The following is a 15,736-nucleotide window of genomic DNA, read 5'->3' as shown; positions in this document are numbered from 1 at the left end:
GCCGAGGGTCTTCTCGGAGGCATGTCTGCGCCTCGGGCATCCTCGTGTTGTAGCTCCTGCTGCGTGTCGCGCATCAGTCGCTCAGCAGACATTTGTGTGATGCCCACTGTGTGCAAAGCACGGCGCAGGGGAATCCACCAGGGACAAGGCACTGCCCTTGTCGGCTTGCACGCCCCATCCTGGAGGTGGAAGCAAGAACGCCAGCGATCAGAAGGATGTGGCATTCCGCAAGTCCACGTGGGCTGGGCCGAGAGGGTCTGGCTCAGCAGCACGCGAGAGCCCTGCACAGGAGTATTTTGTCATGGCTAGAGATGAGAGCAAAGGGTCAGACGCTTCCGATTCAGACTCTGACTGGCCTTGCCAAGGAATTGGACAATTTTTTTTTTTTTTTTGGAATGTGATTCAGGGTCACTGAAGGATATTAAACTGGGGAGTGACATACTCCTGTGCACGTGGAAGACATCTGTAGCAGGCATGTTGGGGGTGGGGTAAAGGCAGCAACCTTTAGGAGAGCAACCAGGATGGAGTTAGGGTCCAGGTGTGTGCCAGGGCATGGCAGAGGTGCAGGCAGCAGGAAAGCCTGCTGGAAGGCAGGTTGTCCCCTAAGTAGCTACAGTGTGTTCAAGTGGCCAGTTTGAGTTCCTGTCCTAAATTTTGATTTACTGGTTCAAACAGGCAGGACAGATGGCCCAATCAAGAAGGTCTAACTGAAAAAAAAAAAAAAAAAAAGGTCTAACTGGAAATAAAAGAAGGAAAGATCCAGGTCCAGAGGCATACAGTACTCAGTAATCTTACTTGCCACCAAGTGGACAGTGGTTTGATGTGTGGTGCTATTGAGTTCCAAAGACACCCCCGAAGATTGCCACCTCAAGGCCCAAGAACACCCAAAGAGCTCTGTTAGATGAAGAAAAGCCTCCTGCCTGGCTCTTGAGGAGCTTTGACAAATGCCATGAGCCAGTTGCTCCTGCTAGCTGGGAGTAAACACCACCCAGTCCCGCAGCACATCATGCCCAGAGTCTTCCCTAAGAAACTTCCCTAAGAAACTAAAACCTCTAGGGAGATTCTGAAAACTTAAAAGTTTCACAGGTTGGTTCTAAAACAATCTGTGAACGTTCTAAAAAAATGTTCTAAATATTTCAATAAGTTTCTTATGCAAGTAGTAAATAAGGGAAATGATCCCAAAATTAATTTCATTTTCATGTGAGTGGGATGAAAAACAGTCCCCTCCTTTTTCCCTCCCAAATCCCCAAGTCCAGTGGAAGCAATAAGACAGGACAGAAATAACCCAAGGTGGAGAGAGAATGCCCTCAGAGCGTTAGAGATGCTGGATAAGGAGGTTTTGGAGAGAGGAGGGCTCCTTCAGAGACGCAGGCAGCAGGAAGCCTGCTGGAAGGCAAGTTGTCCCTAAGTATCTGCAGTGTGTTCAAGGGGCCAGTTTGAGTTCCTGTCCTAAATTTTGATTTACTGGTTCAGGCAGGACAGATGGCCCAGTCAAGAAGGTGTAACTAGAAATAAATGAAGGAAATACCTAGGTACAAAGGCATACAGGGCTCAAACAAACAGGAGACAGAGAGGAAAGTGTGCTGGGGCTGATAGTCTGGGAGCTGTCCCTATTCCCACTCCTCACGCAAACCCTCAACCTGATGGTTCTTAAGTAGGGGTGATTTTGTTCCCCAGGGGACACCTGGCAGTATCTGTACACATTTTTGATGGTCACAACTGGGAGTGTGTGTGTGTAGGATGCCACTAGCATCTAGTGGTTAGAAGCCAGGGATGCTGCTAAATATCCTACACTGCACAGGGCAGCCCCCCGTAACAAAGCATCCTCCCGCCCCAAATGTCAACAGTGCTGAGATGGAGAAACCCGGGTCTAAACCCACGTCAAACGGATGTGATGCAATCCACCCTTTCCCCTTTGTGGTTACCGAGAGCTGCAGAAGGTAATGGGTGTGAAAGCCAGAACTGTGTTTACAGGCCTCATTTAAGAAGAAATTGTCCATCTGGACAGAACTCTATAGTTTGCTGAATGCAACGCACACACACAGTCTCTCTCTCTCTCTTTCCCTCTCCCCCTCTCTCTTTCATCATTTTTTTGTCCTTGACAGAAAACCTAGAGAAAGAAAAGGTCAGCTGTGTCTTAGAAAGATGAGAGCAACACTCTGCTACAGTCCAGGTCCTGACCGCCTCCCAGGACAGCTGCACTAGCCACCATCAGCGTTAGAGCTGAAAGGTGGTGAGACAGCCTTTCCAAAACCATTCTGAATTGTGGTAAAATACACATAATTAAAAATTCACGGGCAGTCCCGGTGGTGCAGCGGTTTAGTGCTGCCTGCAGCCCAGGGTGTGATCCCGGAGACCCAGGATCGAGTCCCACATCAGGCTCCTTGCATGGAGCCTGCTTCTCCCTCTGCCTGTGTCTCTGCCTCTCTTTCTCTCTGTCTCTGTCTCTGTGTCTATCATGAGTAAATAAATAAAATCTTAAAAAAATAAAATTCACCACGTTATCCATTAAAATGTACAGTTCAGTGCTGGTAAGTATATTCATATCTTCACATCCAATTTTTTTTCATCTTGCGAAACTGAAACAGCCCCTCATTCCCTGCTTCACCCAACCCTGGAACCCACCATTCTGCTTTCCATCTCTATGGATCTGACAACTTTAAATACCTCGTATAAGAGGAATCATACAGTATTTGTCCTGCTGAGTCTGGCTTATTTCACTTGGTGTAATGTCTTCAAGGTTCATCCACATTGTAGCATGTGATAGAACTTACCCCCTTTTTAAGGCTGAATAATATTCCATTGTGTGGGTAGACCACATTTTGTTTATCCTTCATCCTTTGATGAACACTTGGGTTGCGTCCACTTCTTGGCTATTGTGAATAATGTTGCTATGAACATGGGTGTGCGGATACCTCTTCGAGACTGTGCTTTCAATTCGTTGGTATATACCCAGAAGCAGAGTTGCTCGATCATATGGTGATTCTATTTTTAATTTTTTGGGTGTCCTTCATGCTATTCACCACAGTGGCCGCACCATTTTACATTCTCACCAACAGTGCACTAGGGTTCCAATTTCTCCACAACCTCAGCAACACTTGCTTTTTTATTTTATTTATTTATTTATTTTTGTTTTTTTGTTTTTTGATAATGGCTAAGCTGACTGGTAGGAGGTGATATCTCATTGTGGTTTTCATTTGCATTTCTCTAGTTATTAGTGTATTGAGCATCTTTTCATATGCTTGTTGCTATTTTTATACCCTCCTTGGGGAAATACCTAGTCAAGTCCTTTGTCCATTTTTAAATTGGATTGTTTGATTTTTTTGTTGTTGTTAAATTGTAGGAGTTCCTTAAATATTCTGGTTGTGAACCCTGGTCTGATTCGTATTTTCTCCCATTCTGTAGGATGACTTTATACTCTGTTGATTGTGTTCTTTGATGCACAGAAATTTTAAATTTTGCCATCGTCCATTTTTCTCTTTTGCTGTTTGTGTTTTTGGTGCTCTGTCCAAGGAATCATCGACAATTCCAACGTCAGGAAGCTTTTCTCCTTTTTTTTTTTTCTGAGAATTTTATAGTTTTAGCTCTTATGTTTAGATCTTTGATCCATTTTGAGTCAATTTCAGGTTCATTCTTTTGTATGTGAATATCCAGTTTTCCCAAAACCATTTCTTGAACAGACTGTCCTTTTCCCCATGAGTGGTCTTGGCACCCTTGTTGAAGACCATTGACTGTCTATGTGAGGATTTATTTTGGGGCTCTTTATTCTAGTCTGCTCTCTCCTATGCCTGTCTTTATGCCAGCCTGCTCTTCTGCTTACTGTAGCTTTGCATAATATTTTGAAACCAGGAAGTGTGAGGTCTCCAACTTTGTTCTTTTTTTCGAGATCACTTTGGCTATTCAGGATCCCTTGAGATTCCACATGCATTTTGAGATGAATTTTTCTATTTCTTAAAAAATTCCGTTGGGATTCTGATAGATATTGCATTAAGTCTACAGATTGCTTTGGGTAGTTTTGATATATTAAGAACATTAAGCTTCTCACTCCGTAAACACAGGATGTCTTTCAATTTATCTGTGTTGCCTTTAATTTTTTCAGCAGTGTTTTACAGTTTCTGGTGCATAAATCTTTTACATGTTTAAGTTTATTCTAAAGTATTTTCTTCTTCTTGATGCTATTATAAGTGGAATTATTTCCTTAATTTCTTTTTTTGGAGCGTTTGTGTTTAGTCCATATAAACACAACTGATTTTTATATATTGATTTTTGTATCCTGCAACTTTGCTGAATTCATCCATTAGTTTTAACCATTTTTTAAAAATGGAATTGTTAGGGTTTTCTGTATTGTAAGAGCATGTCGTCTGCAGAGATAATTTTACTTTTTCTTTTCCAGTTTGAATGCCCTTGCTTTCTTTTTCTTGCCCTGTTGTTCTGGTTGGAACAGTTGCTGTGCTGAATAGAACCAGTAAAAGCCATCATCCTTGTCTTCTTCCTGATCTTAGAGCAAAAATTTTCAGTTGTTCACCTTTGAGTATAAAGTGAACTATTGGCTTTCTATATATAGCCATTATTGTAATGAAGTAGTTTCATTCTATTCTTAGTTTATTGAGTGTTTTTATCAGGGAGTGTTAAATTTTGTCAAGTGCTTTTTCTGCATCAATTGAGATGGTCATTTGCTTTTTTCTTTTATATTGTTGAGTAGTATATTACAGCAATTGATTTTCGTACGTTGAACCATCTTTGCATTTCAGAAATAAATTTGAGTTGGCCATGAGACATAGTCTTTTTAATGTGCTGCTGAAGTCTTTTTGCTAGTATTTTGTTGAAGGTTGTTGTATTGATATTTGTCAGGGATATTGGTCTATAATTTCTTTATTATAGCATATTTGTCAGGCTTTGGGATCACGCTAGTTTCATAGAATGAGTTTGGAGGTGCTCTTTCCTCTTGAGTTTTTTGAAATAATTTAAGGACTGATGTTAATTCTTCTTCAATTTGTTTGGTAGGCTTCACCAGTGAAGATATCTGGTCCCGGGCTTTTCTTTGTCAAGAGGTTTTTGATTGTTGATTCGATGAGATTGTCTTTTCAGGATGTATATTTTAACTTCTGCATCTAAACAAATTTCCCTTCCAGAGGACTAGTCCTTCACTTTCAAAAGTTATGTACTTTTTATAACCATGTACTTTCCTCAGAAGATTATTAGAACATGGTTTTGGAAGAGTAAGCTCTGAAGTCATTACTTTATTGCCATGTACATTTTCTTCTTAAATAGAAAAAAAGAAAACAAAAACAAGCAAACCTTGACAATATTCTCAACTTAACTTGGCATACAATGACTTCTGGTGTCTCCAGATAGCAAATATACTCAGAAGATAAAGAAGAGTTGCCACCATTTCAGGTATGTAATAGGACGTGGACGTGCAGCAGCCTTATCAAACCATGAATTCTGACTCACAGTAGACAGATAGATCCAGGACTAATGACAGAAGGTCTTTAATCTGGTAAGCGCCCAGATAGGGAGGTCAACAGGCCCTGGCAGCTGCGAATTCATGGGAAAGACAGAAAATTGGTACAGAGGATCCCAAGTCCTGCCACTTGCTGTTTGCACATGTTGTGCAAGTTTGCAGGGCTGAGTTTCTGTGGTTTCTCAGAGTTGTGATAACCTACCTAGGCTAGAAAAAAAAAAAACAGTTGGACCCAGGATTCCACCAACTGGCCCAACAGGGCTCCTAGAGTCCTCAGGGGTGTTCCTCAGTGAACCTGTGATGTGCCAAAACAGCACTGACTTTGAAGTTAGAGCCATATCCCACTTTCATCCATCTCTCCAGCCACCCATTCATTCTTTACTGAGCCTTACTAGCCATGTCTTGTTCACTTAATCACTATGGGGTTTGGCTTCCTCATCAACTCCATGGAGATTAAAAATGCCCGCTTGAAGGCCAGGGAGAAATGGGATGGGGATGAAGGAGTGTACCTGTTGTGATAAACACCAGATGGTGTACAGAAGTGTTGCATCACTATATAGTACACCCGAAACTAACATCACACTGTATGTTAACTAACTGGAATTAAAATAAAAATTAAAAAAAATGCCCCCTTGAAGATCTTTGTAAGAGATGAGAAAAAACTTATATAGAGTTCCCAGCGCGAAGTCTGGTCAGAGCTGGCTTCATGGGTCTGTGACCTGTGTGGTCACTCCGGGCCACGTGCAGAACGCACCATGCTTTGGTTAATGCTCAGACATTATCATCTTGAAATTATTACTGTTTTTGGACAAGGGGCCCCACATGTGTGTGTGGAAGTTCCTTCCAATTTACAAAAAGCTGCAAAAATAAATTCAGTGTAGAGAACACCCATATACCCTTTACTCAGATTCACGTATTGTTAACATTTTACCCCATTTGCTTTGTCTACAATTTTTTTTCTGATCCATATGAGCATAAGTCACTTGTATTATGGCGCTTTCTCCCCAAATACTTGAGTCTGTATGTCCTAAGAATAGGGACATTCTCTTATATAAGCGTGACACATGAGTTTGCATTGATACAATACCGGAACCGACATCTCACATTCTAGTTTTGTCAGTTGACCAAGGTAGACCTTCCACCACACTGTTTCCCTCCAGCGTAGGATCCAGCCCAGGGTTAGGTGTTGCCCTGAATGGTCATGTCTCCTTAGCCTCCTTCAATCTGGAATTTTTCTATAACCTTTCTTTGTCTTTATTGATACTAACAATTAATTTTTTAAATTAAAACTTTTAAAAAATTAATTTACTTTTTTTTCAAGTTGGCTACATGCCCAGTGTGGAGCCCAACATGGGGCTTGAGCTGTTGACCCAGAGATCAAGACCTGAGCTGAGATCAAGAGATGCTTAACTGACTGAGCTACCCAGGCGATCCTGATACTGACATTTTAAAAGAGTACAGCACCTCCTCCCATTTTATATTTGAACATTCCTAATTTCCGTTGTCTGATGTTTCCTTTGATTTGCTTGAGGTTGTTGCATCTTTCTCGAGATCATGCTTCTGGAGACAGCAATGCCCTCAGCTTTTCATGGTGACTCCAGATGCTGGCCTGAGTCAAAATTTTGAAGCAAGAGCAAGTTTTCCTTGGGTGACCCTGACGTCCCTTTGTGCCTTCCTTTCCTGCCTACGTAGCCCTAATGCAAATCTGCTCTGTGAGAAGAGTGAGTAACGCATCTATGCTGAGATAGAAGTAGGACCGTTTGGACCACCTTTCCGTGCTTTACCCTTTTGATCTGCAATGAGCTCTGTCCCCGGCATGCACACAGCACTGCTTGGGCTTCCTCCGTGCCAAGGAATAGGAACCGCTCTAAGCTAACTTAAAGAAAAACTGGGGGCACCTGGGTGGTTCCGTGGGTTAAGCGTCTGACTCGATCTCGGCTCAGGTCTTGATCTCAGGGTTGTGAGTTCACGCCTCGCATTGGGCTCCATGGAGCCTCCTTAATAAACCAACTGGAGGTCGGATGAGGGAGTCAGCCATGTCAGGTATCAGGAGAGCATTGCAGCCTGAGGGCCAACCAGTGCAAAGGCCCTGAGGCATAAATTGACATCGGCAGTGCAGTCTGACTTAGACCATGAAAGCGTCGCTTTGGCTGAAGGGCCAGGGCAGATGTGTATGAGGGTGGGTGGAAGAAGCTGGGATGCTAATTGGCAGCTTTCACAGCGATCGTGGCTGGGCATCAAGTTGACTTGAGCTATTTTTTCCATCATAAATTGCTGCTGGTACTGACTGGATAATTTCACGTCCTCATTATTTTCGGGCTCATTCTGCTGCTGAGAGGACACTGACCAGCATGGTAATACTGTAAGCATTTTACAGACTGCCGCCTGAATTGGCTTTGACGTGATGGGGAAGGCCTCATTACAGCCGTGTGCCTTTTCTTTTTTCAAAATCCAACTCATGCCAAAAGGAAAATACAGATTGTGCGGATTTGGGCAAGCACAGCTAAACAAGAGAAAGAAATGTTCATAATTTTTTATAACCCCATCTTCTGAAGACTGCTTTCCCTGTCTTGTGTATGTGTTTCCAGTTTTTTCCCCAGTGCATATATGTTTGTGTGTGTGTGTGTGTGTGTGTGTGGCATGAATGTGATCACACTAACCCTGAAGTTCCACAGCTGAACTGTGAGTCATGGCACCGAGACTTGCTCCTGTGGCTCAGTCTGTGGACCCTCCTGCCCAGGAAATGGGCTTTCTCTGGAATCCCCTGCCCCTGTATCACAATCTCCTTCATTCCCCTTCCTCATCGGAGCCCCTAATCTCTCCCTCTGTTGAGCCCCGGAGCGGGCTCCTCTCCGAGACCATATGTGCATCTCACACCGCCCACCACCACGTTGCTGATGTAGAGACCCTCCAGGGGCACGAGGGGCTCCAGTCCAGGGTCATCCTCCAGCCCTGCATCTCTGACTCTGCCAGAGTCTCCTGTTTGCATCTCTGCGCTGGTGGACATGGATGCCCTGACTCAGCGTTGGTGGCCAAGGGGAGCCTTGGCTCAGACTCTCCTTCCAGATCTTTCCACCACTGGCTGCCTTGGGTAGAACATCCCTTGTTCTGACCCCTGGGGTCCGGCCCCAGTCTCCTTGGTCAGCGTCCTGGTTTGGTCATCTACTCCCCAGAAGAAAGAGTTGACGTATCAGGAGTCTTTTCAGGGACCCCTGGACATCCATCGATTTCTCCCCTGATCAGTTCTGCCCACTGTTGTCAGCGGCCTTCCTCTGACGCGGGCTGGATCGGGTCACATCCATCTTCAGCATCTTCTACGGCACCAGCAAGAAATCGAACTCCGAGACATGCCAGCAGGGCCCTGTGAACTCTGCCCCCGCCCGAGCTCCATCCACTGCCCTCCTGGCTACCCCACCCCCCCTTCCCGCCACCAGCGTGGTCTGCTCCTGCCTCCACCTGTGCTGGGCTTCCCCAGCCTCCTGACCTGTTGAAATCCTCCTTGTTCTTCAAACTCGGCTCAAAGTCCACTCCATCCCTGCCACTTGTCCCTTCTCCTCTGGGAGCCACTCCCTATTCTGTGGCTTCAAGCTCCTCTTAGCACCTGTCAGCCCTCTCCGGCATTCTTGTGGGCTGCTCACCTGTCCACCCCCCATCTCTTGCCTGGGATCTCTCGCCTCTTGTGTGCTGGGCTCACTACTTCAGCCCGCTGTGCAGAGCCAGGCTGGATCCGCACGCCAGCTCTCTACTTCCTATCCCCCACCGCAGGGAACGGCTGGACCTCTAGCCACGGTTGCCACATCTGTAAAATGGGCATAATATTTGTGCCTCCTGTAGACATTGGAATGAAAAAGACAAGGTGTGACTCTGAATCTCTCTCCCTGATGCGTCTGTAACTCTGTTAGGGGCAGGAATCCCAGCACACGCATCTCGGTCTCCCCACCCCTCCCACCCCACCGTACCCCTCCCCACCCCTCCCCTTCCGAGTACCATGTGTGGTATGCAGAAGTCGCCCAGTCAACGATCGTGGAGCTGAGCTGTCAGGCAAGTCGTGTGCTCCTTGCATGAAAGATGCTTCCTGTATTCCCATGGCACCCGGCATATTGTAGCCGCTCAGTAAATGTGTTTCACACTGAACATGGGGTGCATTCCCCTGGAACTAGAAGCCATGGCCTCACTTATGTGTCAGCACGCTGTGGCCAACTGCTGACTCATGCTGGTTTCCTTGCATCCCGCAGGAGCAACGAAAAGTGGCATGAAGGGAAAGAGGGGCCATATGCCCAACAGATCTTCCCTGAGATGCTCGGCGTCTATAATTATTCACTGCAGGGAAAAGATGGCATTCTAATTTATGCGCTTGGCATTCTCGTTCTCGTCGTGCCCAAAACCCTTCTGCCCGGCATCACTCAGTGTCCACCCGCCGCAGGGGCTGCTTTCACCACAAATATTTGCTCATCTGCTCCCTTCTTCCCTTCCCTTCCCTTCCCTTCCCTTCCCTTCCCTTCCCTTCCCTTCCCTTCCCTTCCCTTCCCTTCCCTTCCCTTCCCTTCCCTTCCCTTCCCTTCCCTCTTCTTTCCTTTCCTTTTTATTGAAGAATAAAGCAGAGCTCTCAAAAGACCAGTTTAAAATAACTTCCAGAGGTATTTGAATTATTAAGATTCTGCATGAAGCATCACGTGAAATGCCTTTAATCTATGGTAGGCTACACCAGAGACATAACTTCACTTCAAAACATGCTCCAAAGCCATGATCTGCCCCGTGCAGGGTGGGGTGAGGCCGTGAGAGTGCGCCAGATGCTGTCACTCGGAGCCCAATATCCTACACCCCACAAAACGAGGCTGGCCTGTGGTGGCACAAAATAAACGAGGCTATTTTGGACCCAAACTATGATTAGTTTTTCTGGATGTTGCTGAAGGCTATAAAATACTCAGCCCACCCACATACGACTTGTATGCTGAATAACCTGCAGCTGTTACAAATCCATATTAAATCAATTTTATGGGCATTTGTTCAGTACCTACTCTGTGCTTGATGATGAGCCAGGGGCCGTGAGGACTCCTGGTTCCACTTGACAGGTGGACTCTGTGAACTGTGAGGACTCCATGGGCTCCACTTCACTGGTGGCTGGAGAGGGGCTCATGTCAGGGGCAAATAGAGGACATCGTGAAGTCGGTCCTGCAGACCTGGGCACCCAGACTCAGGCCCTGGCACACAGTAGGTGCTCCATGGTTGCTCCTGGCATGAATGAATTGACAGCACTCACCCTGCCCAGCACCTCCATGTGGTTATCTCATTTTGGGATGTCAACAGGGCAGGTGTATTAGTGTCCCAGGGCTGCTATTACAAAATGCCACAAAATGGGGTCCTTAAACAACAGGAATGTATTGGCTTACAGTTCTGGAGCCGAGGGGTCTGAAATCAAGGTGTCAGTAGGCTTGCCTCCTGAGGGCCTTGACGGAAGGAGGTGTCCCAGCCCACCCCCCGCTGGCTTGCAGATGGCCATCTTCTCCCTATGTCATCCCACTATCCGTGTGTGTCTGTCCCAGCTTCTCATCCTTAAGAGGACACCAGTCCTATTGGATTAGGACCCATCCTCATGACCTCATTTCAATTTTTAAAAAATATTTTATTTATTCATGAAAGACACACACAGAGAGGCAGAGATGCAGGCAGAGGGAGAAGCAGGCTCCATGCAGGGAGCCTGATGTGGGACTCAATTCCGGGTCTCCAGGATCAGGCCCTGGGCTGAAGGCAGTGCTAAACCGCTGAGCCACCCGGGCTGCCCTCAATTTTTTTAATTAAAATTTTATTTGTTTATGAGATAGAGACAGAGACACAGGCAGAGGGAGAAGCAGGCTCCTTGCGAGGAGCCCGATGTGGGATCGATCTCAGGACCCCAGAATCACGCCCCAAACTGAAGGCAGACGCTCAACCTCTGAGCCATCCAGGTGCCCCTGACCTCATTTCAACTTGATCATCTCTACAAATACCCCATCTCCACATATGGTTTCGCTCTGAGGTGCTAGGTGGCAGGACTCCAGTGTGTAGTTTGGGGGGAGAGGTGGGACACAATTCAACCCATAACAGTGTGAGAGGTGACCTGGTGGCCTTGGGGTCAGAGAGAGTTAACAGTTGGTCCAGGCCACATGACTAGGATGAGTTTACATGAGAACCCGTTGCTTTGAGTCCCCACACTTTCCACCGTCCACAAGGCCCCTCCATGCAGATGAGGCAGGGGGACAGTGCGCCCTGAGGGAGCATGAGCCATTGTGGAGAGGAGGCCCCGGCAGTGGGGTCCGCATCACATCCCCAACATTGCCTGGAGGTGAGCTCATGTTGGCAATCGAGAGTGTGGGAATGGTTTCTCTCAGGTAGGAACTTCTTTGCAACCGAGTTCTAAATCCTGGGTGTGGGGGGGGGGGGGAAGCCCCAGGCAGTTGACATAAGTGGGGGAAAGGTGGGGAGGGGTTGCCTAGGAGTCCAAAGGTGACAGGGAGGGGTAGTTTATGAGAAAATAGTTCACGCCCTGAACCTCGAGCAGAGTTAAGTCTTGGAAGAGTTCAAAGTCATAAAATGGGCTGGAGAGGTTTTCTGGAGGTGATAAGTGGGAGGCAGAAGGAATTCCTCCGGAGAGGAGGGAGGTAGGAGCCTTCCCTCCAGGAAGGGTGCTGCAAGCTGGAAGAGAGCCGGTGTGCCCGGCGTCGTCCGAAGCAGCATCCAGACAGGAGAGGCCTCCTGCCCTCCGCTGCCCGGGAGCCCACGGAGCCCTGCCACCCTGTCTCCCCCACCAGCGGGCAGGGTACTGCAAACAGAAGATGACAGATGTCATCTTCTCTGCAAAGTGCCTGTGACCGGTTAGGAACGCCGACAGGGTTTAGAGGCAGGCGGTGTTCCGAGCACCGTGTGGTGAAGCCCGAGCGCGGCAGCTCAGCTCCTGCTGCCAGCCCTCCCCTCCCGGGGTCACCGCGTCAGCCTCCCTAGCTGGGGTCCCAGCCAGGCCACCGCGACACTAGGGGCTGAGTGTGTCAGGGGCCTCCACGAAAGTCGGGGACCGATAAATACCTATGTTGATGTTACATCAACTTCATGGATTGATTATATTGAGTATTAGCAGAAAGCTACCTTGAAAACAGTTGCTGGGTTAGATTTTCCTATTTTGTAAGGATTCTTCAGGGTAACATTACCTCCTTGAAACCTGGGGGCATTTGGGGGCTCATGCTCAGGGCTCAGTGCTTTTGAGGGCTCCACACTGGCCCAGCACCTTCAGCAGAACTAGCTGGCCTGGAGGGCTGGAGGCACGAGCCCACGGGGAGCCCACACCCTGTGCCCCTCTAGACCACATTTTGGGTACCTGGGGCCCTGCAAGTCCTTGCTTCTCAAACCCTACTTAGGGAGACTTCTCTCTCTCCAGGGTCCTCCTAGAAACCATCACACTGCTGGGCGCGCCAGCCTAGGCGGGAGGGCCAGGGGACAGCCGCTTAAGGGGCAAGGTGCTGGAATGTGGGCATGAGGGCCACGTAGACGGGGATCTGCCTCCACCCACACTCTCACCCCGGCCTCACAGACGCGAGGAGCGGGTGTGCAGGCACGCACAGTAATCCGTCAGTGAGTTATAGCCAAGACTCAATGGAGTGTGTTACTCCCAACCAAAGAATTTCAAAAGCAAATTAAAAAAAAATCAGATACATTTTATCACAAAGCAGAATTAAATCTAAGTGTAGTTGGAGGGTATATTCCAATGTGTTGGATCCGATGCTCACCATGGCTTCTCAAACCGGGAACCCTGCCCGCTTCTCAGTGCCTATCCGGCCCTCCCCCCAAGTCACTCCTTTCTCCTTTGGTCTCATTGCACCAGGGCCAGAACCACCCATCAAAAGCCCAAATCTCTCTCTCTCCTTTTTTTTTTTTTAAAGGATTTTATTTCTTTATTTGAAAGAGAGAGAGAAAAAGAGAGATAGAGCATGAGCGGAGGGGAGAGGCAGAGGGAGAGGGAGAAGCAGACTCCCATTGAGCAAAGAGCCGGACACGGGGCTTGATCCCAGGACCCTGGGATCATGACCTGTGCTGAAGGCAGACACGTAACCCACTGAGCCACCCAGGTGCCCTCCCATCCCCAAAGCCCAAATCTGATGGTGTCATTTCCCACCTGAAACTTGGCAGCTTCAGGATGATGTCAGCCCCCTGGCTGGGCCTCTGAGGCCCTTGGGCACCTGGCTTCTGCTGGCTTTTAAGCCTCATCTCTTACCCCCATCCCGTGCCTCACTCCAGGCTTAATAAAACCAGGGCAGCTTTCCCCTGGAGTTGTGCAAGTTCCTGTGTGGGCCGGGAGGCCATGCCTTCCCCACGAGCAGCACCCCCAGCTGAGACCCCAGCCGACAGGGGAGCTGCACCCACAGCCCAGCCACATGGGTGAGGGAGGTTTCTGGAGGCTCTAACCCTGGCCCCAGACCTCAGAGTCCCCAAGAGGCCCCGAGGGGGCGAGAACTGGTCCAGCCCAGTTGCACCCCCTCCCCACGCTCGGGAGCTGATAACACAATTCTTAATTGTAAAGTGCTTATTGTTGTCTTCCGCTGCTAAGTTTTGGGGTGAGTCGTTAGGCAGCAATAAGTAACTGGAATCGATGGACACGGGGCTAATAGAATGGAAGCCGACCAAGCGAGCACGGCTGATCGTGTCCGGCGGTTTACACGGGCCACGCTTCAGCTCTCACACACGATGGTGCACATTAGACGCCTAATTGCATCTGCCCCACATAATTAGCAGCGGCGCTCTGCGGCGGGTGGGTGTGGGCTGCCATGGAGATGCAGAGCACCGCGGAGCACAGGCCCCGGAGACGATGTGGAGGTAGATGTAGGGTTCATCAGTTACGCAGATATTATTAGGCATGTTTACCTGAGAGGAACAATCTGTGAAATAATAAATCTGCTGATTTCTATTCTTCTCCCTTTGCAAACCGGTCCCAGCACCAATTAGAAGACTGTGGTGTCTAAATATTGAAACGCGTTGCCTCCCAAAGCTGCTGAGATGTACTGGCAAGGGTAGCCCTGCGATGTGATTTCTCTCCAGCATCTCAGATTTTAGAGAAAGATCCAAACGACATGGATCCTTGTGCTCAAGGGTAATGCAGTGCGCTCTGGTGAGACATCAGGCACCAGCACGCAGGCCTTCTGGTGGGTCCCTGGAACAACCCTCCAAGATGGTAATTATCTCACGATACTGTAGACCCGGGCACCTCTTAGGGGTGGCTCCAGGTTTGTGGGTCCTAAAGCTTTTAAGTTAGGGAGGATCCGTGCAGGGAAAGAATGCAAATTACCAAGTGAGGTCCAGGGCCTTGGGAAGGCGGTGGAGGGCAGGGGCCGCACAGTAAAGCTTATTTAGCTCCCAGTAAGTGCACCTTGGAGCCTGTAAATAATAACGCTGGAATTTGGGCCCGGGAGCGTCAGATGCAAAGTCCAAGATCTTTCTGCGACACCAAGGTCTTCCTGTATGATGGGCAACAGTAGGCTGTTGGGTCCAGGTGGAAGAAGCATCACTTTCCGAGGAGGCGGGTCTGCAGGATGGGCAGTGGCTGGCTGCTGCTGGCACTGCAGCATCTCCAGGGCATAGGCCGCATGGTGGGAACCCACTGGCAGTCTGCTGCTACTTGGGGATACCTCCATCCTACTGCCTTCGTGTGTCTCTCAGGCTGCTCCTCTTTTGCTTTCACAGGTGGGCAAAGGGTATGTCCCAGCCTATAGCTCCCTCCTGGCACCTCTCAAAAGCATTTACAAATGAGGAAGACGAGGGAGAATGATGGTTCTGCTAGCAACAGGTGGCCTTCTCTTCCACCTGAAAGGTAAAAATGGGCTCCATCTGGTCACCCCGAAGCTGTCTGGTCCCTGCTGGGCACTGAAGCATTGGGAAGCCCATCTTCCTCCCACACCCCTCACGTCCCTGGCCTGTGACTCATGCTTGAAATGCTTCCACTGAAGCAATTCTTCCTTTTATTGTTGAACATTGGCCTCCTCTGGCTCATCTTCTGGGCCTCCACGTAGGGGAGGATTCAGGGACACGTAGCCTATTTCCACACTGTAGTCAGGGACAAAGCCATGATCACTGGTTTTGGGCATCCAGATCCCAAGCGAGGGGTTTGCAAACAGAATCTCTTGCGGGGGAGCTTATTAAAACAAACACTCCTGGGTCTACCGCAGAGCTTTTACTCAACAGCATCCCCACACCCCCAGCTCTGATGCCGATGGGCACCAAAGTTGGATGAGCTCTGGTCCCTGTCATCGT

The 15,736-nt window shown here is 48.3% G+C and overlaps 1 long non-coding RNA gene across 2 annotated transcripts in view; it reads left to right on the top strand.

Moving 5' to 3' along the window:
• The window catches only part of LOC112930273 (uncharacterized), a 29,649-nt gene that overhangs the window by 703 nt on the left and 13,210 nt on the right, over positions 1 to 15,736 (top strand). For both annotated transcript variants that reach the window (XR_003237091.2, XR_003237090.2), the window contains exon 2: positions 15,170 to 15,296. This is a non-coding gene — a long non-coding RNA (uncharacterized lncRNA). The remainder of the gene's footprint in view (positions 1 to 15,169; positions 15,297 to 15,736) is intronic.

The sequence above is a fragment of the Vulpes vulpes genome, chromosome 6 (assembly GCF_048418805.1).
Source record: "Vulpes vulpes isolate BD-2025 chromosome 6, VulVul3, whole genome shotgun sequence".
Lineage (NCBI taxonomy): Eukaryota > Metazoa > Chordata > Mammalia > Carnivora > Canidae > Vulpes > Vulpes vulpes.
The sequence above is the reverse complement of the archived record's forward strand: the minus strand, read 5'-3'. Positions and strand labels throughout refer to the sequence as shown.